The 25,546-nt window shown below is 46.4% G+C and overlaps 1 protein-coding gene across 6 annotated transcripts in view; it reads left to right on the top strand.

The window, feature by feature from the left end:
• Nucleotides 1-328: 328 nt before the first annotated feature.
• Nucleotides 329-25,546, top strand: part of LOC140208245 (NACHT, LRR and PYD domains-containing protein 3-like) — an 81,113-nt gene continuing 55,895 nt past the window's right edge. For 4 of the 6 annotated variants that reach the window (XM_072276776.1, XM_072276775.1, XM_072276774.1 and 1 more), the window contains exons 1-3: nucleotides 329-695; nucleotides 12,847-12,940; nucleotides 17,604-17,896. The gene's annotated coding sequence lies outside the window, so the exon portion shown is untranslated. The remainder of the gene's footprint in view (nucleotides 696-12,846; nucleotides 12,941-17,603; nucleotides 17,897-25,546) is intronic. The other 2 variants (XM_072276777.1, XM_072276779.1) reach the window with 2 other exon arrangements.

The raw sequence follows: 25,546 nt of genomic DNA on the forward strand, positions 1-25,546 counted from the left end.
GCAAAACGGATATGAAAGGATCATGGGACAGGAGGCCTAAGGAGAAGGAAAAGGGGGAGGGGAACTCAGAGGATGGGCAAGGGGTATAGTCGGAGGGACAGAGAGAGAAAAGGAATGTGTGTCTATAAATAAATAAATAAGGGATGGGGTACAAGGGGGAGGTGGGGCATTAGCGGTAGTTAGAGAAGTCGATGTTGATGCCATCAGGTTGGAGGCTACCCAGACGGAATATAAGGTGTTGTTCCTCCAACCTGAGTGTGGCTTCATCTTTACAGCAGATAGACATATCAGAATGGGAATGGGTTGTGGAATTAAAATGTGCGGCCACTGGGAGATCCTGCTTTCTCTGGCGGACAGAGCGTAGGTGTTCAGCGAGTCGATCTCCCGGTCTGCGTCGGGTCTCGCCAGTATACAGAAGGTGCTGTGGGAGGAAGTGCACGGGCATGTGTAGCACTTGTTCCGCTTACAAGGATAAGTACCGGGAGGGATCTCCCAGCCCGCCCGCGCAGCATCCCTGGTTTGGTTCCGAGGCCCCGCCCACCGCGCTGATGACGCGCAGACGACATCGCGCATGCTCAGTACGGGCAGGGCGGTGTTGTTTTCCGAACTTTGTTGAAGTGAGTCGGCGGTGGGATCGGGATCGGGATCCGGGAACGGATTATTCTCTGCGGGGCAACACCGACAATTTCCATTCGGTGAGTATTGAAGTCGGCCCCGAGTGGGGGAGGTCTGATGTTGGGCAGTGAGTCCCTTTAACTTTCTCGAATTCAAACAAGAGAAAATCTGGAGTTGCTGGAAATCCAAGCAACTTCCGCAAAGTGCTGGAGGAACTCAGCAGGCCCGGCAGCACCCAGGAAAAGAGTACAGTCGCGTTACCGGCCGAAACCCTTCTGCAGGACAGGAGAATAAAAGGTGGGGGTGGGAAAGGGAGAGAGAAACACAAGGTGATCGGTGAAACCTGAAGGGGGAGGGGATGAACTTTCCCGAACTGGCGGCCTCGCCTCGCTTCCTTGACAGAATCTGCCGGGGTCGGTCCGGGTTGTGAGACCTTCACACCGAACCGTCTGAGATGAGCCGCCGCTCAGCCCCTGTTGTTCTGGTCCTGTTAGCAGGATGACGTGAAACATATTTCTATAATGTTACTGACCAAGAATCGTATAATTTGTTTTCCGTGTGTTATCTGAATGCACTTGCCTATGATGCTTCCACAAATCAGTGATTTTCTCTACCTGTAACTTCCCGTACTTGCGCACTTGTCAATAAATTCAACAGAACCTGAGAAAACTCAGTGAGATTTGATTAGTGACGATCATCTTGGCAGCTCGGTTGGCCAAATGTAAAGATACAGGACACTGTTAAATGTAAGACGCTGAACAGTGTTGATGATCAGAGGGTTCTTAGAGTCCAAATTCATCGCTCCCTGAAAATGACTGCACAGATTGATCGAATGGTTAAGAAGCTAAATGGTATGGTTGTCTTTATTAGTCGAGACATTGAGTTCAAAAGTCTGGAAGTTGTGTTGCAGCTTTATAAAACCCTGAGGGTGGCTTCATCTTGGCACAGGAGGAGGCGATGGGTTGACACGTCGAAACGGGAAAAAAGGAGGACATCTCCTTCATCGCGGAATGAAAAGCCTCATCCTGAGAGCAGATGCGGCGAAGACGGAGGAATTGTGAGAAGGGGATGGCATTTTTGTGAGAAACAGGGTGAGAAGAGGAATGGTCCAGGCAGCTGTGAGAGTCTGGTGGCTTATCGAAGACATCAGTAGATATGCTGTTTCCAGAGATAGAGACAGAAAGATCAAGAAAGGGGAGGGTAGTGTCAGAAATGGACCAGGTAAACTTGAGGGCAGGGTGAAAGTTGGAGGCAAAGTTAACAAAGTCAACAAGCTCAGCGTGCGTGCAGGAAGCAGCGCCAATGCAGTCATTGATGTAGCGAAGGAAAAGTTGGGGACAGATACCAGTATAGGTTTGGAACATGGATTGTTCCACAAAGCCAACAAAAAGGCAGGCAGAGCTGGGACCCATACGGGTGTCCATGGCTACACCTTTAGTTTGGAGGAAGTGGGAGGAGCCAAAGGAGAAATTATTAAGAGTGAGGACTAATTCTGCTAGATGGAGCAGAGTGGTGGTAGGGGGGAACTGGTTAGGTCTGGAATACAAACAGAAGCGGAGAGCTTTGAGACCTTTCAGGTGGGGGATGGAGGTATACAGGGACTGGACATCCATGGTGAAAATAAAGCGGTGGGGGCCAGTAAACTTAAAATCATCAGAAAATTTCAGAGTGTGAGAAGTGTCACGAACATAGGTAGGAAGGGATTGAACAAGCGGGGATAAAACAGTGTCAAGGTATGCAGAAATGAGTTCGATGGGGCAGGAGCAAGCTGAGACAATTGGTTTACCTGGACAGGCAGGTTTGTGGATCTTGGGTAGGAGGTAGAAATGGGAAGTGTGGGGTGTGGGAACCATCACCAACTTTATCTGCACAGGGGATCTCCCATCCACTGCTACCAACCTTATAGTTCCCACACTCCGCACTTCCTGTTTCTACCTCCTACCCAAGATCCACAAACCTGCCTGTTCTTTTTTAAAGAAAGGGGTTTCCCACCTCCACCATCAACTCTACTCTCAAATGCTTCTCTCCCATTTCACGCACATCTGCTCTCACCCCATCCTCCCACCACACCACTAGGAATATGGTTCCCCTTGTCCACACCTACCACCCCACCAGCCTCTGGGTCTAACATTTGATTCTCCTTAACTTCCGCCATCTCCAAGGGGATCCCAACACTAAGCACATCTTTCCCTCCCCACCCCCCCCCCCCGCTTTCCACAGGGATTGCTCCCTATGCGACTCCCTTGTCCATTCGTCCCCCATTCCTCCCCACCGATCTCCCTCCCGGCACTTATCCTTGTAAGCGGAACAAGTGCTACACATGCCCTTACACTTCCTCCCTCACTAACATTCAGGGCCCCAGACAGTCCTTCCAGGTGAGGTGACACTTCACCTGTGAGTCGGCTGGGGTGATATACTGCGTCCGGTGCTCCCGATGTGGCCTTCTATATATTGGTGAGACCCGACGCAGACCGGGAGACCATTTCTCTGAACACCTACGCTCTGTCCGCCAGAGAAAGCAGGATCTCCCAGTGGCCACACATTTTAATTCCATGTCCCATTCCCATTCTGACATGTCTATCCATGGCCTCCTCTACTGGCAAGATGAAGCCACTCTCAGGTTGGAGGAACAACACCTTGTATTCCGTCTGGGTAGCCTCCAACCTGATGGCATGAACATTGACTTCTCTAACTTCTGTTAATGCCCTACATCCCCTTCATACCCCATCTGTTATTTATTTACTTTCCAGCTCTTAGCTCCATCCCTCCCCCTCCTGTCTTCTCCTATCATTTCCGATATCCCCCTCCCCCTCCCACTTCCAAATCTCTTACTATCTCTTCTTTCAGTTAGTCCTGACCAAGGGTCTCAGCCCAAAACATTGACTGTACCTCTTCCTATAAATGCTGCCTGGCCTGCTGCATTCACCAGCAAATTTTATGTGTGTTGCCGGCCACTTATTCATTTATTTACCAGCTATCTGCGCTCCTGAAAGATGTATTCCCTAAACTTAACTCTCCCTGCGGAAAATCCCAATCAGCAACCCAGGCGGTCAATTTGCACACACTTAAAATTGTGAATGCCCCTCAGGATAGAGGGATGCATATTTAAAACCGAGATGCAGCAAAATTTCTTTAGCCAGAGTGTGGCGAATTTGTGAAATTAGCAGAGGCAGCTGCAGAGGCCCAGCTGGGGGTATTTAAGACCAACAGTAGATGGGAAATTGAGAAGATAGGTGAGAGGTGGGGATGGGGCAAGAGCTGGGAAGTGAAAGTGGATCCAGGTGAGGGGCAGGTGGGAAGGTGGAAGTAGTGTTAGGGGTGGGAGAAGAGTCATGGTGGAAACACGGGTGAGGTTAGACAGTGCAATGAAGGTTCACCAGACTGATCCCCGTAGTGGTGGGGTCATCATATGAAGAAAGATCAAATGTGATAACCCTTTCATTTAGAGAATCGAGGACTGGGAGGTGAGCACATTGAAATGCACAACATCTGGAACCAGGGATCCCAGTCTCTGTAAAAGGAGGTGCACTGTCCGGGACTGAGATGAATTAAATGAAATTGAATTGAATTTATTTCTTATGTCCTTCATATACGTGAGGAGTAAAAATCTTTATGTTACATCTCCATCTAAATGTGCAATGTGCAATCATAGTTATTTAAAGTAATTTATAAAAATAGAACAGTCAATGTAATATAGAGTACACTCGAGTCAGCGTGAGTTAATCAGTGTGATGGTCTGGTGGAAGAAGCTGTCCAGGAGCCTGTTGGTCCTGGCTTTTATGCTGCAGTACCATTTCCCGGATGGTAGCAGCTGGCACAGACTGTGGTTGGGATGGCTTGGTTCCACAATGATTCTTCAGGCCCTTTTTACACACCTATCCTTGTAAATGTCCTGAACAGTGGAAAGTTCACAACTACAGATGCGCAGGGATGTCCGCACCACTGTCTGCAGGTTCCTGCGATTAAGGAAAGTACAGCTCCCATACCAGGCAGTGATGCAGTCAGTCAGGATGCTCTCAATTGTGTCCCTGTAGACGGTTCTTAGGACTTGGGGGCCCATATCAGACTTCTTCAACCGTCTGAGGTGAAAGAGGCACTGTCGTGCTTTTTTCACCACACAGCCGGTAAGTATGGAACTGTGATATCCTCAGAGATGTGGATGCCGAGGAACTTAAAGCTGTTCACTTTCTCAACCCGAGATCCAATGATGTCAATAGGGGTTGGCCCGTCTCCATTTCTCCTGTAGTCCACAACCAGCTCCTTTGTTTTGGCAACATTGAGGGAAAGGTTGTTTTCTTGACTTCTTTCCTGTAGGCCATCTCGTTACTGATTGAGATTAGGCCAATCAATGTAGCGTTGTCGGCAAATTTAATTAGCAGATTGGAGCTGTGGGTGGTGATACAGTCATGAGTATACAGGAAGTAAAGGAGAGGACACAATATGCAGCCCTGAGGGGCACCTGTGTTGGCAATTTGAGGGTTGGAGGTGAGGGAGCCCACTTTTATAACCTGCTGGCAATCTGACAGGAAGTCCAGGATCCAGCTGCCCAAGATGGGGTCAAGTTGAGGGCTCTGAGATTCTTATTGAGCCTGGATGGAGCTATAGTGTTGAATGCTGAACTCTAGTCCAAGAGCAGCATTCTCACAAAAGCATCCTTCTTCTCCAGATGTGTAAGGACGGTATGTAGAGCTGTGGCTATTGCATCATTTGTCGATCGATTGTTTCAGACTAAACACATTGATGAAGGGAGAGCCATGCAGTGTATATGGGATTTCAGCAAAGCATTTGATAAGGTACCCCATGCAAGGCTTACTGAGAAAGTAAGGAGGCATGGTATCTAAGGGGACGTAGCTTTGTGGATCCGGAACTGGCTTGCCCACAGTGGTTATAGACGACCCATATTCTGCATGGAGGTCGGTGACCAGTAATGTGCCTCAGGGACCTGTTCTGGGACCCTTACTCTTCGTGATTTTTATAAATGACCTGGGTAACGAAGTGGAGGGATGGTTCGTAAATTTGCTGATGACAAAAAGGTTGGGCATGTTATGGACAGTGTGGAGGGCTGTCAGAGGTTACAGCAGGACATTGATAGGATGCAAAACTGGGCTGAGAAGTGGCAGATGGAGTTCATCCCAGATAAGTGTGAGGTGGCTCACTTTGGTAGGTCAAATATGATGGCAGAATATAGTATTAATGTTAAGACTCTTGGCAGTGTGGAGGATCAGAGGGATCTTGGGGTCCAAGTCCATAGGACGCCCAAAGTAGCTGCGTGGGTTGACTCTGTGGTTAAGAAGGCGTATGGTGCATTGGCCTTCATCAACCGTGGGATTGTTTAAGAGCTGCGATGTAATGTTGCAACTATATAGGACCCTAGTCAGAGCCCACTTGGAGTACTGTGCTCAGTTCTGGTCACCTCACGACAGGAAGGACGTGGAAACCATAAAAAGGGTGCAGAGGAGATTTACAAGGATGTTGCCTGGATTGGGGAGCATGCCTTATGAGAATAGGTTGAGTGAATTTGGCCGTTTCTCCTTGGAGCGACGGAGGATGAGAGGTGACCTGATGGAGGTGTACAAGATAATGAGAGGCATTGATCATATGGATAGTGAGAGGCCTTTTCCCAGGGCTGAAATGGCTATCATGAGAGGGCAGAGTTTTAAGGTGCTTGGAAATAGGTATAGAGGAGATGTCAGGGGTAAGTTTTTTACGCAGAGAGTGGTGAGTGTGTGGAATGGGCTGCCGGCGACGGTGGTGGAGGCGAAACGATAGCATCTTTAAAGAGACTCCTGGATTGGTACATGGAGTTTAGTAAAATAGAGAGCTATGGGTAAGCCTAGGTAGTTCTAAGGTAAGGACATGTACGGCGCAGCTTTGTGGGCCAAAGGGCCTGTGTTGTGCTGTATGTTTTCTGTTTCAGGATCCGTACTCGGAGATATAATGTGGTGGCCATTACAGAGACTTGGATGGCTCAGGGTCAGGAAAGGTTACTTCAAGTGCCGGGTTTTAGATGTTTCAGAAAGGACAGGGAGGAAGGCAAAAGAGGTGAGGGTGTGGCACTGTTGATCAGAAATAGTGTCACGGCTGCAGAAAAGGTGGACATCATGGAGGGTTTCCCTACTGAGTCTCTGTGGGTGGAGGTTAGGAACAGGAAGGGGTCAATAACTTGGTGGTTTTTATAGGCCGCCTAATAGTCACGGGGATACCGAGGTGCAGATAGGGAAACAGATCCTGGAAAGGTGTAATAATAACAAAGTTGTCATGATGGGAGATTTTAATTTCCCAAATATTGATTGGCACCTCCCTGGAGCAAGCGGTTTAGATGAGGTGGAGTTTGTTAGGTGTGTTCAGGAAGGTTTCTTGACACCATATGTAGATAAGCCTAGAAAAGGAGAGACTGTACTTGATTTGGTATTGGGAAATAAATCTGGTCAGGTGTCCGATCTCTCAGGGCACTTTGGAGATAGTGATCATAATTCTATCTCCTTTACAATAGCATTGAAGAGAGACAGGAACAGAGAAGTTAGAAAAGTGTTTAATTGAAGTCAGGGGAATATTGAGGCTGTCAGGCAGGAGATTGGAAGCTTAAATTGGGAACAGATGTTCTCAGGGAAAAGTACGGAAGAAATGTGGCAAATGTTCAAGGGATACCTGTGTGGAGTTCTGCATAGGTATGTTCCAATGAGACAGGGAAGTTATGGTAAGGTACAGGAACTGTGGTGTACAAAGGCTGTAATAAATCTAGTCAAGAAGAAAAGAAAAGATTACAAAAGGTTCAGAGAGCTAGGTAATGCTAGAGATCTAGAAGATTATAAGGCTAACAGGAAGGAGATTAAAAAGGAAATTAGGAGAGCCAGAGGGGCCCATGAGAAGGCCTTGGTGGGCAGGATTAAGGAAAACTCCAAGGTATTCTACAAGGATGTGAAGAGCAAGAGGGTAAGATGTGTAAGAATAGGACCTATCAAGTGTGACAGTGGGGAAGTGTGTATGGAACTGGAGGAAACAGCAGAGGTACTTAGTGAATACTTCAGTATACACTATGGAAAAAGATCTTGGTGATAGTAGTGATGACTTGCAGCAGACTGACAAGCTTGAGCATGTAGATATTAAGGGAGAGGATGCGCTGTAGCTTTTGGAAAGCATTAAGTTGGGTGAGTCACCGGGACCGGATGAGATGTACCACAGGCTACTGTGGGAGGCGAGGGAGGAGATTGCTGATCCTCTGGTGATGATCTTTGAATCATCAATGGGGACGAGAGAGGTTCTAGAGGATTGGAGGGTTGCGGATGTTGTTCCTTTATTCAAGAAAGCGAGTAGAGTTAGCCCAGGAAATTATGGACCAGTGAGTTGATGGAGAAGATCCTGAGAGGCAGGATTTATGAACATTTCGAGAGGTATAATATGATTAGGAATTGTCAGCATGGCTTTGTCAAGGGCATGTTGTGCCTTACGAGCCTGATTGAATTTCTTGAGGATCTGACTAAACACATTGGTGAAGGAAGAGCAGTAGAAGTAGTGTATATGGATTTCAGTAAGGAATTTGATAAGGTACCCTATCGCAGGCTTATGGGAAAATAGGAGGCATGGGATCCAAGGGGACCTTGCTTTGTGGATCCAGAACTGGCTTGCCCACAGAAGGCAAAGAGTGGTTGTAAATGCATCATATTCTGCATAGAGTCCGGTGACCAGTGGTGTGCCTCAGGGATCTGAAATGAGAGGTGGTACACTTTGGAAGGACAAACTCCAAGGCAGAGTACAAAGTAAATGGCAGGATACTTGGTAGTGTGGAGGAGCAGAGGGATCTCGGGGTACATGTCCACAGATCCCTGAAAGTTGCTTCACAGGTGGATAGGGTAGTTAAGAAAGCTTATGGGGTGTTAGCTTTCATAAGTCGAGGGATAGAGTTTAAGAGTCATGATGTAATGATGCAGCTCTATAAAACTCTGGTTAGGCCACACTTGGAGTACTGTATCCAGTTCTGGTGGCCTCACTATAGGAAGGATGTGGAAGCATTGGTAAGGGTACAGAGGAGATTTACCAGGATGCTGCCTGGTTTAGAGAGTATGGATTATGATCAGAGATTAAGGGAGCTAGGACTTTACTCTTTGGAGAGAAGGAGGATGACAGGAGGCATGATAGAGGTGTACAAGATAATAAGAGGAATAGATAGAGTGGATAGCCAGTGCCTCTTCCCCAGGGCACCACTGCTTAATACAAGAGGACATGGCTTTAAGGTAATGGGTGGGAAGTTCAAGGGGGATATTAGAGGAAGATATTTCACTCAGAGAGTGGTTGGTGCGTGGAATGCACTGCCTGAGTCAGTGGTGGAGGCAGATACACTAGTGAAGTTTTAAGAGACTACTAGACAGGTATATGGAGGAATTTAAGGTAGGGGCTTATCTGGGAGGCAGGGTTTGAGGGTTGGCAAACATTGTGGGCTGAAGGGTCTGTACTGTGCTGTACTATTCTATGTTCTATAACTATTGCAGTAATTAAATCATCCAGATCGTTGACAGAGATGATGAGCAATAATGAACCCAGCACTGAACCCCGCTGCACTCCACGAGTCATTGGTCTCCAGTCAGAGAGTCAAACCATCTTCCACCACTTACTGGCTTCTCCCGTGAAACCAATGTCAAAGTCAGTTTGCCACCTCATCCTGAATGCCAAACCCCTGGACCTTCTTGACTAATCTGCCATGTGGGACTCTGCCAAATGTCTTGCTAAATTGTACTAAACTATATATTTTTAATTCAGTAAAGTAACTGCTCTTTTTCCTAGAGCAGTAATTGTCTCGTTGTCCCAGTCTGATAACTGACCAACAACATTCTTGCACGTTATACTTTCGCTGCTCCGGGGAGAAACTAACCATGAAAGTTATGAAATATGAAATTATACAGTTGTGCTGTTGCCCAATGCCCAGTGTCTGAGTCCAGGATCTGATGACCCCGGGGCTGCTGCAGCACCGTCCACACTGCAAGTGTCCTCTCAGGGCAGTGGAGTGAGTCTGCTTCAAAAAGCCTGGGATATCCCTATGAACACAGCCCCAAATCGGCAATGTCCAGAGTCTGGCTGTGTGGAAAGTGAAATGAAAAAGATGGTTTCCCATCTCCAACGAGCAGAGCAGTGGCATTACTGCCCCACAGCGGCTGTGATTGGGTCCCAGGGATAGGGAATGTGATCTTTGTCTGTCTATCTGCACAGTTTGTTATTGGGGAACGGAGAAGAACATGGGAAGTGGATCTTCAGCCCGATGGACCAATCAGAATTAATCCCCGAAGAGTCATCAGGACGATGTGTCATATCATAGGCATATGTTTCAACATTATTGGCTTTGTGACAGCAGTACAATTCAATATATGATAATAGAAAGAAACTGTATTACAGTAAGTATCTGTCACTAAAAGTTAAATTAAATAAGTTATGCAAAAATGAATTCAGTGAAGTAGGTTCATGGGTTCCATGTCAATTCAGAAATCAATTGGCAGAGGGAAGGAAACGGTTCCTGACTCATTGAGTGTGTGCCCTCAATCTCCTGTACCACCTTCCTGGTGATACCAATGAGAAAAGGGCATCTCCTTGGTGAAGCAGATCCCTAATGACTGATGCTGCTGTTTTGAGGCATCGCTCCATGACGATGTCCTGGATGCTATGGAGACCACTGCCCATGATGGAGCTGACTGAATTGACAACATTCCTGACAGTATTTCGGTCCTGTGCAGTAGCTTCTCCACTTACCCCACCCCACCATATCAAGTGATGTGCAGCCAGTTAGGACAATTTTTATGGTACAACTGTAAAATCTGCGAGTCTTTGGTCACATCCCAAATCTCGTCAAAGTCCTAATGAAATATAGTCTGTGACGTGCATTCTTTGTAACTGCATCGATACGTTGGCCACTGGATAAATCCTCAGAGATGTTGACACACAGGAACATGAAGTCGCTCACTTTTTCCACTGCTGACCGATCAATGACGATTGGTGTGTCTGTGCCCTCATCTTACCCGTTCAGAAGCCCACAGTTAGAGTGTTGGTCTTACCGATGTTGAGTACAAGGTTGTTGCTGCAGCACCACTCATCTAGGTGATATATCTCACTCCTGTTTGCCTTCTCGCCATCTGAAAATCTGTCAACAATAGCGGTGTCGTTAGCAAATCTGTCACTGGCATTTGAGCTGTGCTTAGCCGCCCAGCCATGGGTGCAGAGAGAGTGGAGCAGTGGGCGAAGCATAAGTCCTTGATGTGCACCAGTATTGATTGTCAACGATGTGCAGTCGTTATTTCCGATCCGCACAGATTGTAGTTTTCCAGTGAGGAAATCCAGGATCCAGTTGCAGAGGGAGGCAGAAAGTCCCAGGGGTTTGAGATTTTTGATCAGAGCTGTCAGAATAATTGCATTACACACTGAGCTCTAGTCGAGAAACAAGCCTCGTGATGAGCCGATGAGTTCGCATTGTGACCTATTACGGATACAGGAAAATTGCGATAGGCAGAGCTAACTCTCGTCATCCAAACCTCTCAAAGCATTTCATCACAGTAGTTGTGATTGCTGTGGACGATAGTCTTTAATGCAACTCACACTGCTTTTCCTGGGCACTGGTATAATTGTTAGCCTCTTAAGGGATGTGGAAACTTCCAACTGCAGCGAAAACAACCCCATCTCCGAGACGTTCATAGAATACAACTCCTGTTGTTCTGGGTGGCTGAAATCCCTTGTAACTCTCTGTGACGACTGCATCCACCACATCCTCTCTCTCCCAAAATCGATGGAAACACAAACATTTTCCCACGATGCCCCAGGATTAGTCTCAGTAAGGGTCTCTATAAATGCCATCAGCGTCCCATGATGGGGTGCAGAATGGCGCACTGTAATGCTATTTAAAGACCCAAGTGGGGCTCGGTTTCAGACACCAGTAATGCCATCAGTGTCCCAGGATGGGGCACAGAATGGGACACCAGTAATCAAATTCATTATCTCAGGGGCGAGGTTATGTGGGGCGAGAACCCGTTTGGCTGTGTTACCCAAATTACCAAATTTCCCCGGGATTAATAAAGTATATCTATCTATCTATCGATCTAGCGAGAACCCGTTTTGGCTGTGTTATGAGGTCGGTGCATCTGGACCGTTTACTCCTGGACCTGTTGCAGCCTGTCTGTATAATGTTAATTTGATAACTATCTCAGCAGTTGATCTACAGATATATTTGGACACGCTGCGGCACTGTAATTTTATATCAATGCAGAATGGTGATAATTGGGAACAATTTAACTCATTACTGTCAATTTGTTAATGATGGTGGATTTAAAGTCTGGAAGAAAATGTCGAAGTCTCATGGGTCAAGGACAATGGAAGCAGACAGATCAGTTGTCTTTGCTCCTGCCTCGTGCTTGGAAATGGAGACTGCCATTTTGTGGAACTGTTTTACATCCTCCATTTTGATAGACAAAGTTGCTTTGCTTTCTGTGTTTTAAAATAGGCACAATGATGCTTCAGGTCATCAACTGAACTAGAGATCTTTTCCAAAGAAGTTATTTGTGAGGTGTTCTTTGATATAATATAACATGCAGTTTTGTGAATGCTGGGGATGGTGCCAGCCTAATGTGATTCGAGATGATTACTGAAGAGAACGCATTACGGTTCTCTTCCTAGTTATTCCCCTGCTCTTGATGAATGTATAGAATGGCATAGGATTCACCTTCATCCAACTTGCCAAGAATTTTTCATGACCCCTCTTGGCTTTTGTAATTCCCTTTTTTAGTTATTTTCTGGTGTATTTATACTGCTCATGTGTCCTGTTTGATCCTAACTCTGAAGCTTTACATACATTTCCTTTTCCTTCTTGATCAAGTTTATCACCTCCCGGTTATCTCTAATGTTTTTGAGTCTTTTCATCCCCGTCCTTTCGTTTAACAGGAACATTTGATAAATATCAAATGTTGAATGGTTCACACAGTAATTCCCCAAGAATAGTCCAACAGCGTTTTGACACATTGCAAACTGCCACACACACGTTCCTCACAACTGCTGAAATCAAATGGAACCGGTTCGACAAATCACTCTCAGTCTGATGTGAACAAAGTCACTTTAATATTGTATTGTATGGTCCTGACGAAGGGTCTCGGCCTGAAACGTCGACTGCACCTCTTCCTACAGATGCTGCTTGGCCTGCTGCGTTCACCAGCAACTTTGATGTGTGTTGTTTGTTAATATTGTATTTATCCATTTCTGCTGCAGGGTAGAGTGATCGAACCCTTAACGTGATATAAAGAACATGACCTATGGTCTCGAACCCATAACGTTACAAGTTACAGTTACTGCCCTGTTTGCTGTGAGTTTACAAAATTTTATTTTTACCTCAGCTCTCATCATCCGCAGTTGCTTTTTTTTAATTCCAAGATTCCTTCAAATAAACCAGTCTGTGCCATTCCCAACTGCGGCATTCTGTAAATTAACGAACATTACCCTCGGGTATGGAAGCTGCAGCGTTCCCAGTCACGGATCCCACTAAACGTTTAACTGCTGTTGATGTCAGGGGGAGACCGTGAGGGTAAGGGGAAGGGCAGGGTGACTGTGTGGAAGGTGGAGAGGGACAAGCTGAAATTGTGTGGGGCAAGTAGAGAGATGGGGAATGAAGGGAGAGGGCAAGAGAGAGGTGGAGTAAGAGAGTGAGATGTGGGGAGGGAAAGAAGGGGAGAGGGACAAAGGGGGGAGTGAGGTGGGGAGAGGGAAAGCAGGGTTAGAGGTCTAGCGCGAGGGGAGAGAGGGATAGAGAGGGGGAGAAGTACAGAGAGGGAAAGAAAGGGCAGTGAGAGGGATGGATGGATGGTGAGAGGGTAATGGGAAGCGTAGAGACGGGATTGGAATAGGAGAGAGGATGAAGGAAAGAGGCAGAGAGAGAGAGGAGCGAGAGTGTGGAAGGAGTAAATGGGGAGAGTGAGGGAGTGACATAGTAGGAGATAGGGTTAGGGAGAGTAGGAGGGGAAGGTAGAATAAATGTTGTCGATGAGGGGGTGAGTGAGTGGGATGTCGAAGGAGGGGTGTGCAGGAGGCATCGAAGAGGAATGGGTGAGTGAGGGGGGCAGCAAGTAAGGAGGGGTGTGACTAGGTTGACAAGGAGAGAGGGATGGGTGAGATCATCAGTGAGTAGGGAGGGGCGGTGGGCTGTACATTGAGGAGGATGTGTGACCGAGTTGGGTGGCGAGGAAAGACAGGCGAGTGAGAATGACGTCAACGACAGAGCAGCGAGGGAGATGGGATTGGGGCAGAAGGAGTGAAGCTGTGGGGTGCGGAGGGGTAGGAGGGTGAGCACTAGGGGGGATGATGAGAAAGGATGGCGAGGTTGATGGGTGGTGAGTAGAAGGGGCGAGTTGGGAGGGGTGAGGGAGAAGAGAGCAGGGTGAAGAGTGGTGGTGAGGAGGCAAGGATGAGTGAGGGAGGCCAGAATTATTGGATTAAATATTTATTCATTCACAATGTCAGGGATGTTTGTCATGTCTGATCACAAATCACTGAACAAATCCACCCTGAGATTGTGGTTCCTAGTCTTGGTATTCCACAGCTGGGGTGTTTATTATGCACGTTTCCCAGTCTCCAATCCCACACGGGGGTTTTCCACAAACAATTCTCGGTCTTTGGATATTATCGTGCACCATTCCTGGTTTCCATATCCCACACCGGCTGCTTTACTGCGAATGATTCCTATTCTCCCTTTCCCACACCGGGAGCTTTACTGTGCACAGTTCCTGATCTCCCTGCCGAACTGTTAATCTGTCCAGATCCATTGACCTGCCCTCCATCCCCTCCCATCCATGTACCTATCCAAGTTTCTCAAATAGATGTTGTTAAGACCTCAGACAGAGTCAGGAATGGAAGGTTAATCATGTTGTGACTCGTGTTCTGAGCTGCTTATATTTCAATGCAACAGTATTGAAGGAAAAGGCAGATGAGCTTGGGTCATGGATCAACACATGGAATTATGATATTGTTGCCATTATTGAGACTGGCTTGCAGGGAACTGGCAGCTCGATTTTCTGGGGTTATGTTGTTTTAGACATGACAGAGCATGAGGGATTAAAGGGGTAGGGGTGGCTTCACTACTCAGGGAAAATGTCACGGCAGTGTGCAGTAAGGACAGATGGGGCAACTCATCCAGTGAGGTCTTATGGGTAGATCGGAGAAATTAAAATTGTTTAAACATGTTAATGGGTCTGTCTTATAGACCACCCAAGAGTCTGAGGGATTTACAGGAACAAATTAGTAGACATTACAGAAAATTGCAAGAAACATAATTGGTTATAATTTGATTTTAACCTTCCACATACGGACTGGAACTCTCATACTGTAAATTAAGTAGATGTACTCATGTATTTGACAAATGTCTTCAGAAAAGTTTTGTTAATCAGTACATTGAAGTCCAAAAGACTCAAGTGTGATTCTTGATCTCCCATTAGGGACTGGGACAGGACACATGTAACAGAAGTCTGTGTAGGGAAATTCTTTGCATCGGTGATCATAATGTCATCAGATTCAAAGGAAGTGTGGACAACGATAGCTCTGCTCCAGGGGTTGAGATGCTAAATTGGAGAAAGAACAATTTTGATGTTATGAGAAAGAATCTGACTAGTGTGAATTGGCTATATTCTGACAAATGAATACTTGGTAAATGGGAAACCTTGAAAGATACAATTTGTAGACTTCAATGTATTTATGTGCCTGTCCGAATAAAAGGTAAATATACCAGTTTATCAAGAGAGATTAAGGCCCTGGTATAGAAAAAAAATAGGTGCATAACAGGTGTAGGCAGGTAGAAAAAATGTGAGGTATTTTTGGAGTCGAGGAAATACAGGATAACATTGAGGAAAGAATGGCTATCGGGTGGCATAAGGTTGTCCTAGCAGACAAGGTGAGGGATTATACCGATATTTTAAAAGCAAAAGATTGCAGGGTGCACAATTGATCATCTGGATTATTAGAATGGTAATGTACGCATGGAGCAAAAAAAGATAGAGGAGTTCTTAAGTGGATTTTTGCTTCTGTGTTCACTCAGGAAGAGAATCTATAGAAGTGAGGCAAAGGAGAAGTGAGGCCATGGATGTTATACAGAGTATGGATGAGTAAGTGTTTGGCATATTGGGCAAATTCGAGTGTATATATCCCCAGCGACTAAGAAGTTCAGCCATCAGACCCCAATGGATGCGAATGCAGAAATTACAGGGACGTAGCTGATATGTTTATGTTATGCTCAAAGACAGGGGAAGTACCAGAAGATTGGAGGATAGCTAATTTTGATCTGCTGTTTAAAAAAGGCTCCAAAATTAACCAGGAAATTATAGGCCAGTGTGCCTGACATCAGTTGTGGGAAGACATTGGAAGGACGGGATATAGCAGTATTTAAATAAACAGGACTGATTAAGGATATCCAACATGACTTCATGTGTTCTAGACAATCTTACTGAGTTTTTTGAAGAAGGCACGAGGAATGTTACCAGGAAAGTTGATGAAGGAAAGGCACTGGATATTTTCTAAATGGGCATTTGACAAGGTCCTGCATAGGGTGTTGATTAATAAATTTTATTCTCTTGGTGTTGAGGGTGAGGTAGTAAATGGGAGTAGACGTTGGCATGGAGGAGGAAGGCAAATAGTGGTAGCAGATGGTTGCCGCTCTGACTGGAGACCTGTGACTGGTGGAATTCCGCAGGGATCGGTGCTGACATCCGTTGTTTGTCATCTATATCAATGACCTCGATGATAATTAGATTAACCGGATCAGCAAATTTGTGGGTGACACCAAGGTTTAGGGTGTATTTGACAGCGATTGAAGACTATCAGGGTTTGCAGCGGGATCTGTATCAGGAGGGAAATGTCAGATGGAATTGGATGCAGACCTGTCAGCTGTTGCACTTCGGTAGGATCAACCAGGATAGGACTACACAGTGAGCAGTAGGGCACTGAGGAGTGCGGTAGAATAAAGGCGCCCGGGAATACAGGTCCACAATCCATTGAAAGTGGCAGCACAACTAAATAAGGTAGTGAAGAAATCTTTGGCACATTGGCCTGCATAAATTAAAGTATTCAGTACAGGAGATTGCATGATTTAAGAGGGTTATGAGGCCTAATTTGGAGTATTGTGTGCAGTTTAATAACCTACCTATAGGAAAGATGTAAATAAGGTTGACAGAGTACAACGAAAATTTAAAAGGATGTTGCTGTGATTGGTGGACCTGAGTTATAAGGGAAGATTGAGTAGATTATGACTTTGTTTCTTGAAACGCAGAAGATTTGGGGGAGATTTGATGGACGTCTACAAAATCATGGTGGGTATAGATGGGGTAGAGGGATGGTGATAGTGAGGGTTAGGTCAGGGGATAGAGGGGAGTGATGCTCCCATTTTTAATCAGCACACAACTCCCCCCTCCCCCGTGCTCATTTCAATCAGTTCGTCATTCCCTCCCTGTCGGCCATTTCAACGTGTGTGATAATTTTCAGTGAGCGCGTCACTTCTTCGGTAAAACTTAGGACCATTTGGAATAAATTACTTTTAAGAGAAATAAATTCAACAAGTATTTCCGGCGGGGTGTGGATCAACGACCTCTGCTTGTGAAATGAAACCCGCTGTTAACCGTGGGCGAGGAGGTTTCTTGGGGCAATAGTTGTCCGGTTGGAAATGCAATAATCTCTCCCAGTTTTCTTTCCATTTGGTGGAAAAATATAGTCGAACGTGTTTGGTTTAATTTCAGCAGAAATGCGGTTCCCTGTGCCTGAACAAGTGAGGGACGTTTGAGCTGAAATTATACCTACTCCGACAGTCCTGTTTACAAACGGAGCGGAGATCAGACCCTCCCAGAACCTGGGCTGGATCAAATTCGCAGCCTGGGACTCGCTGAGTTAAATGGAGAAACTCCGCCCCACTGGTTGCGATGAAAGAAAAAGGAGAGATCGACACGGAAATCTGGACAGAAAGGTTAATTGAGCCTGTTTGTTTTCCTCTTCAGTGTTTGCTACACCGATCCCACTCCCGCCTGCTCCCGCTGTCAGACCCGTCCTGAGCCGGTGAGAGGTAGTGTGACCTGGACTGCGGCAGTCCCGCTCTACCCCGGCTCAGCCGGCCCTGTCTATCTGTAATGAACGATGGACACATCACAGCCGAGTGGCCTCGGGAACAGCAGCTCAGACTCAACTCTCCGTACAGGGTGAGAACACCGGCACAGGAACATTGTCGGTCACCCGGGTAGTCAGACTGATTTCCCGGGACCACACTGAAAGCCGTCCGGTTACAACATCAGAGGTAAGTGTTGTCTATGATTCTGCACAATTATTTAGTGTTTACAGCGAGGCTCGGCTTTGGTCGGGATCGGGAGTGAATTTAGTGGGAGAAGGGAGTCCTGACATGTTCATGTTAACGAGTCAATTACTGTCCAAATGGATTAAAAGAAATGAGGTCTTTGCCATCAACCAGAAATACTCTCAAGGGTGGTTACTACTGAGTGCGAGCAGAAGAAATCTTTCACCCCGGTAGTGACATGTGAAACATCCCACGCGGCAGTCGACCTTCGAGACCCCAGCTAATGTACTTTACATCGCGTCACTGGCTCTATCGCTCTTCCCTGTAGCAGGAAAGATTAAACTTTCTTCACGCTTGACTGACAGTGTTTTGTCCAACCGGTTTGGATTTGATTTCAGCGGAACGGCCGCTCCCTGTTCTCAGGAATGTGCCGGGACAGGCTGCTGCTTGCTCACAGACCCTGAGCACTGAGTCTCACAGAACAACAAACCGCACCTTCCATATCAGTCAATCATCTGCCCGCTTCCCCTTTCCATTCCAGTCCTGATGAAGGGACTCGGTCCGTAATGTCGACTGTTTACACCCATCCATAGAGCTGCCTGACCTGCTGAGTTCCTCCAGTGTTGTGTGTGTTACCATGGTTACGAGAGAACCGTGTGGGGCGGTGGGCGGGGTTATTTGTAAGAAACGATACACCGTATCCACACTATCAGAGTATTCTTCGGGAATTAAGGTGAAAATAATTCAGCTTCTGATATTTATTTCCGATCTTTATGTCCAAACGCCGAGTTGTCTGTGCATTGGATCAGCGATCAAGGAGATTTTTGTTTTTTTTAAATCGCTTCTGGCTGTGGTGCCTTTTGTGTTCCAACTGTTTCCTGCTTGCATGATTTAAATTTTCCACAGGTTAGGTAAAGATTAAGATCAGCTCTAAAATAATGGCCTCCTGTTTCAAAGCAAGGGTGTGAGAGCTGTACAGCGAACACACGTTCCTTTTTCAGAGTTTCTTATTTCAGACGAATACATCTATTGTTCCTGTGTCGATTGTGAGCTATTTGAACTCTTCTCGTTTATCGCCAGTGGACGCTAAGTCTTTGATTCTGTCGAAGGCTGAGATTATTGATAAACAGCGGGTTTGAAGTATTACAGGGATGGACATGGGGAATGCATGATGAAATTTTGGATCAGTTCAGCAATGATGTCAGTATCTGCATCAGCAGTTTTGAGGGGCCCGTGTGGTCCGGTTATGCATGTTGGTCCGCTGACCAGAAAAAACTCTGACAATTTAATTAATGTAAGCTGGTATAATGATTGCATTGGAGGGAGATAGGACTTTATTTATGTATTTGAACTGAAAACAAACATTAATTACTTACGCAAACATATCAAAGTTGCTGGTGTACGCAGCAGGCCAGGCAGCATCTTTAGGAGGAGGTACAGTCCAGCTTTGTGGGTTATTTATGTGCCCCAGCTGCGTTAGGGGGTCGGATTTATGACTAACTCGGGGTGCTGGACAGCACGGTATCGGACCGAGAGACACGCTCCCCGTTCCCTGTCAATCCCGGTGCAGACTCCCTGGGGTTCTCGCGCACCAGCTCAGCTCACCGCCCCGCCCACTGCCCGACACGCGCGCTCTCGCGGAGCTCATTACTCTCGCGCTCGCGGGCTCACGATGAGACCATTTGGGAAACCTTGCGCGCCCGTCATCTGTTGTCAGGTGATGTGCGAGTTATTTAGCACCCATTGGAGTCCGAAAATGTCAATTTATGCCTCATCTCAGACTGAACTGTCTGTGCAGCTTAAGCACTCTGATCCAGGTCCATTATCGCTCATCCAGGAAGTCAGACTGTGGTTACCCGGCACCGCGCTGAACACCATCCGGTTACGGGATCAGATGTAAGTGGTGTCTCCTATATCAGGGTATAGGTATTATCGGTTTCCCTGCTGGAGAAAGGGTTAAAGTGACTTTGCTCATTCCATAGTGAGAGTGAATTGGGACGTTACAGGCGGAAACCCTTCGGCAGGACTGGAGAATAAAAGGTGGGGGTGGGGGAGGGAGAGAGAAACACAAGGTGATCGGTGAAACCTGAAGGGGGAGGGGATGAACTTTCCCGAACTGGCGGCCTCGCCTCGCTTCCTTGACAGAATCTGCCGGGGTCGGTCCGAGATGTGAGACCTTCACACCGAACCGTCTGAGATGAGCCGCCGCTCAGCCCCTGTTGTTCTGGTCCTGTTAGCAGGATGACGTAAAACATATTTCTATATTGTTACTGACAGAGAATTGTATAATTTCTGTTCTGTGTGTTATCTGAATGCACCTGCCTGTGATGCTGCTGCAAGTCAGTTTCTCTGTACCTGTTTGAGACGCATTGATGACGTATTCACAAGTGGACATAGAGTGCAAAACGTCAGTGAAGGTTCACGAGCAATGGCTGAGTACAGTGAGTGGACAATCAACTCAAATGAACATAAATGTCATTGACAGACGATGGGAGAATATAACAAAAGAATATTTCCAGACAGGATGAAGATTAACATTGTATCCTGCACTCCACAACCTGGAAGGACTTCATAAAGATCATCAGGCTCCTACGGCCCCGTGACGTTCGTCTGAAAACTGATACAATATTTAACAAGGAAGAAGACGATGTTTAGACCATAAGACCATAAGACAAAGGAGCAGAAGTCGGCCATTCGGCAAATCGAGTCTGCTTAGCCATTTTATCATGAACTGATCCATTCTCTCATTTATTCCCACTCCCCCGCCTTCTCACCATAATCTTTGATGCCCTGGCTACTCAGATACCTATCAATCTCTGACTTAAATACACCCAATGACTTAGCCTCAACTGCTGCCCGTGGCAACAAATTCCATAGATTCACCACCCTTTGGATAAAAAAAAAAATCTTCGCATTTCTTTTCTGAATGGGCGACCTTCAATCCTTAAGTCATGCCCTCTCGTACTAGACTCCCCCATCATGGGAAACAACTTTGCCACATTCACTCTGTCCATGCCTTTTAACATTCGAAATGTTTCTATGATGTCCCCCCTCATTCTTCTAAACTCCAAGGAATACAGTCCAAGAGCGGAAAAACGTTCCTCATATGTTAACCCTCTCATTCCCGGAAACATTCTGGTGAATCTTCTCTGTACCCTCTCCAACGTCAGCACATCCTTTCTTAAATAAGGAGACCAAAACTGCCCACAGTACTCCAAGTGAGGTCTCACCAGCGCCTTCTAGAGCCTCAACATCACATCCCTGCTCCTATACTCTATTCCGCTAGAAATGAATGCCAACATTGCATTCACCTTCTTCACCACTGACTCAACCTGGAGGTTAACCTTAAGGGTATCCTGTACGAGGGCTCCCAAGTCCCGTTGCATCTCAGAACTTTGCATTCTTTCCCCAGTTCACTAATACTCTGCCCGTTTATTTCTTCTGCGAAATGTTGGCATTTGCCCCCACCGGCTTTCTGCTCGCTCCTATAGGTCTATCCCATCCTTCTCATTGTTCGCCCAATAACCCATTCTCCTGCGTGGGTTGTACTGAGTCGCAAAGATTGAAGTAAAAGATAAGGTAATAAATCGCTGGAAGTCATCACTTGGAGTGTTCAGGCATTTAATTGTTTAGATGGATTCAGTTTTCTACCAACACGAAGATTCAAGGAGGAACCTGGAGAGACAGAGGGATAGATTGTACACGCCATTTGGACGAACTGCAGTTCACGAGTAGGGTATCTGTATGCGGGAGGATGTCCGTTTGATATGCTGAATGAGGAGAAGAGTAAAGGAACGTCATGTTCAGACTTCAAACTTCAAAGTTCAAAATCAATCTTCCATCGAAGTACGTATATATCACCGTAATATTAGTCTACGTTTCATTATCTTTCGGTCATTCATAGTAGATACTAAGAACTATAATAGAATCAATAAGAAATAAAAACACAAACACAGACGAATAAACAACCAAAGTGGCAAAGAATGGAAACTGCAGCTGGAGGCAGTTTGAAGAACTGGTCGGACGGTGAGTCTCTCAGCCGCATCGACTCAGAGGACAGGTGAGGAGCCGGGGCTTGATTTCGAGTTCTGCAGTAAGGACTGAGTTCAGGGGCAAAAGGTACAGAGAGAAGACATCCACCCGTTTAAACCCAGCCGCGGCACCCCTCCACCTCCCCTATCCTCCCCTGGTCCTGAAACAAATCCAGACACGTCTGAGCCCAGATTAGGCTGCGCTCTGGTCAACGTCAGTTCTCTATGTCTGGGGGGGCGGGGGCTAAAACGAAAACCTGGCTCTCGGTATAAAAAGCAATACTCTATGGCTTTCGAAATGGAGAGATGTCAATGGAGCAGACTGATACGGCCGCTACCTGGGGATCGCCAGGGAGTGCCTGGAGCTGGGGCTGGACATGACAGTCAGCGAACCGCTGGAGGTGCATTGTTGAATAGGCGGTGGGCACTGGGAAACCCGAAAAAAAGATACTGTCAGAATACAAAGCAGTCCATTAAGACCACAGGCTGCGACTGTTGTACGTGTTTCTCAGGAGAGCAGTCCACTTACAACGGAAATCTCCAGGGCAGTTAAGAGAAGAAAGACACACATGATATGGTCATTAGAAATAAACACGTTTATAATGCATGTATGCTATTGAGTAATGGAACTTCAGATTCATATGACAGGAGACAGGGACAAACTTAACATAAGAGGCATAGGAAATAGGAGCAGGAGTAGGTCATCCGGCTTATCGAGCCATTCAATAAGATCATCGCCGATCTGTCCGTAAACTCAGCTCCAGTTTCCTGCCTTTTCCCAATAACCCTTAATTCCCCTTTGTAAAAACCTATCTACCTGTATCTTAAATAAACTTAGTGAGGAAACCTCATCTGCTTCCCTGGGCAGAGAATTCCACAGATTCACCTCTCTCTGGGAAAAACAGTTTCTCCTCATCTCCGTCCTAAATCTTCACCCCTGACTCTTGAGGCAATGTCCCCTAGTTCCAGGCTCAAATACCAACTTTCCTACTTCTATCTTATCTATCCCTTTCAAAATTGTGTATGTTTCTGTAAGATCCCCTCTCATTCTTCTGAATTCCAGAGAGTGCAGTCCCAGGCGACTCAATCTCTCCTCACAGGTTAACCCCTTCATCCCTGGAATCAACCTGGTGAACCTCCTCTGCACTGCCTCCAAAGCCAGCATATCCTTCCTCAGGTATAGAGACCAGAACTTCACACAGTACTCCAGGTGTGGCCTCACCAGTACCCTGTATAGTTGCAGCATGACCTCCCTGCTCTTGAATACAATCCCTGGAGCAATGAAGGCCAACATTCCGTTTGCCTTCTTAATAACCAGTTCCATCTGCTAGCAAACTTTCTGCGATTCATGAACAAGCACTCCCAAGTCCCTCTACACAACAGCATGCTGCAGTCTTTGGCCATTTAAATAACAATCTGCTCTTCTATTATTCCTTCTAAAGTGGAAGATCTCGCAATTACCAACGTTGTATTCCATCTGCCAGATCTTAACCCACTCACTTAACCTATCTATATCCCTCTGCAGACTCTCCACATCCTCTGTGCAATTTGCATTTCCATTCAGTTTAATGTCATCAGGAAATTTTGCTACGCTACACTCAGTCCCCTCTTCCAAATCATCAATGTAAATGGTAAACAGCTGCGGGCCCAGCACCGATCTCCACGGCACCCCACTGACCACAGACAGCCAACCGGAGAAACACCCATTTATACCAACTCTCTGCATTCTATCGGCGGGAGTTCGGCCAAGACCCCGAGACAAGAGGCAGGATGTATGTAGGAAATGTGGGCGAAATGGGCATTAGGTCAGAGGGAGCCGAGGCGGCGTGGAGGGAAGGGGTAGGCGAGGGCAGTGAGAAAGGATGACCAGCGAACACCCCCGGGAAGTGACATGTTTCACTCTGCGTGAGCCCTTCGGGTCCCAGTAGGGAGGTCACGAGGGGAAGACGATACAAGTGGCGATGATCAGGCTCCATGTGAATCCGCTAGACGATCCACTCCTGGATGTAGAAACAGTAAACAAACGAGGACATGTCCTGATCGAATTCAGGGCCACTATATCGTCCGTAAGCCCCTTAGTAGGGACCGTGGACAATTCTGATTTGATGGAGACAGACGTGAAAGCACAGAGGAACATCTGGAGAAATTTCTGAAATGCCGGTGCGCTGCCCCTGTTACTGTTGGATCGAGAATCTCTGGAGGGAAGGCCCCCAAACCCCCGGCTTTGCCTGCTGATGGCGAACGAGGCTGAGGTCGAAGCATTCCAATAGAGATGGTTCTCGGTACTCGGTGTCGGAGGGCTGATCAGAGCTCGAAGTTTTCTGACGACTCAAGTCGGACTGTCGTCGGGCATGGCAGGGAGAATTTTCTTCCTTCTCCCGTCTGCGTGAGATGTGGGACTTTTGAGAGACTTTGAACTTTTTTACTGTTCCATGGCCTGTTCTTCATCAAGTTATGGTATTGCTGCACTGTTGTAACTATATGTTATAACTATGTGTTTTTTGTCAGCTTTTCAGTCTTGGTTTGTCCTGTGTTTCTGTGATATCACACCGGAGGAATATTATATCATTTCTTAATGCATGCATTACTAAATGACAATAAGAGAGGACTACGTGTCCTCATAATCTAATTTAATCAAATGTAGTGGCACTGCCTGAGAGTACTATGACTATAGAAACAGCGGGGATAGCTGGCGTCAGCATGGCAGATCCATTTCCCAAGCCCATAGAAGTTAGAGTAGAAGGTAGAGTGATTGAGGAAACGTTCGTTATAGCCAATAACTCACCCGTTAACACACTAGGACGCCGGGCTTTGTGCAAACTAAACGTCGTAATCCATTGCACCCCCGCGGGATGGTACCTCGAGCTGCCCAGTAAAAAGTTACCTGAGCTTCGCTCTATAATGCTGCAAAAGACGGGACCCACAGACCATCAGACACAAACATTTCTAAACGTTTCGCTATTTCTTCCTTAATGACAGCTTCAAGCATTTTCCCGACTACAGATGTTAAGCTAACTGGCCTATAGTTGCCCATCTTTTGCTACATCCTTTTTTAAGAAGTGGCGTGACATTTGCTGTCTTCCAATCCGCCGGGATCTGCCCAGAGTCTAGAGAGTTTTGATAAATGATTATCAACGAGTCTACTATAACGCCCTCCAATTCCTTCAGCACGCTGGGATGCATCCCATCGGGACCAGGGGACTTAGCTACCTTCAGGCCCTCTAGTTTGCTCATCATTATCTCCTTAGTGACAGCGATTTTATCGAGGTCCTCATCTCCCATTTCGTCCATAACTTTCTACTTTGGCATATTAGACGTGTCCTCCACCGTGAATACCGACACAAAATAGTCGGTCAATGCCTCAGCCATTTCCTCAGCACCCATATCAATTTCCCCTTATTGTTTTCCAAGGGACTTACGATTATATCCGGACGTGTATCATGTATGGCCCTATCTCTAATAATGGATCGGTCGTAATATAATTGTAGGACTCTGACACTAAAACTGGTCAGAAATGTATTTATAGTAATGTCCAGTATCTTTCATAAGTTTGTATTTTAAAGCGAGATTTTGGTGAACGATGCGTGCCACGAGATGGTTCTGTGTAAGTAATCAGATTGAA

The sequence above is a fragment of the Mobula birostris genome, chromosome 13 (assembly GCF_030028105.1).
Source record: "Mobula birostris isolate sMobBir1 chromosome 13, sMobBir1.hap1, whole genome shotgun sequence".
Classification (NCBI taxonomy): Eukaryota; Metazoa; Chordata; class Chondrichthyes; order Myliobatiformes; family Myliobatidae; genus Mobula; species Mobula birostris.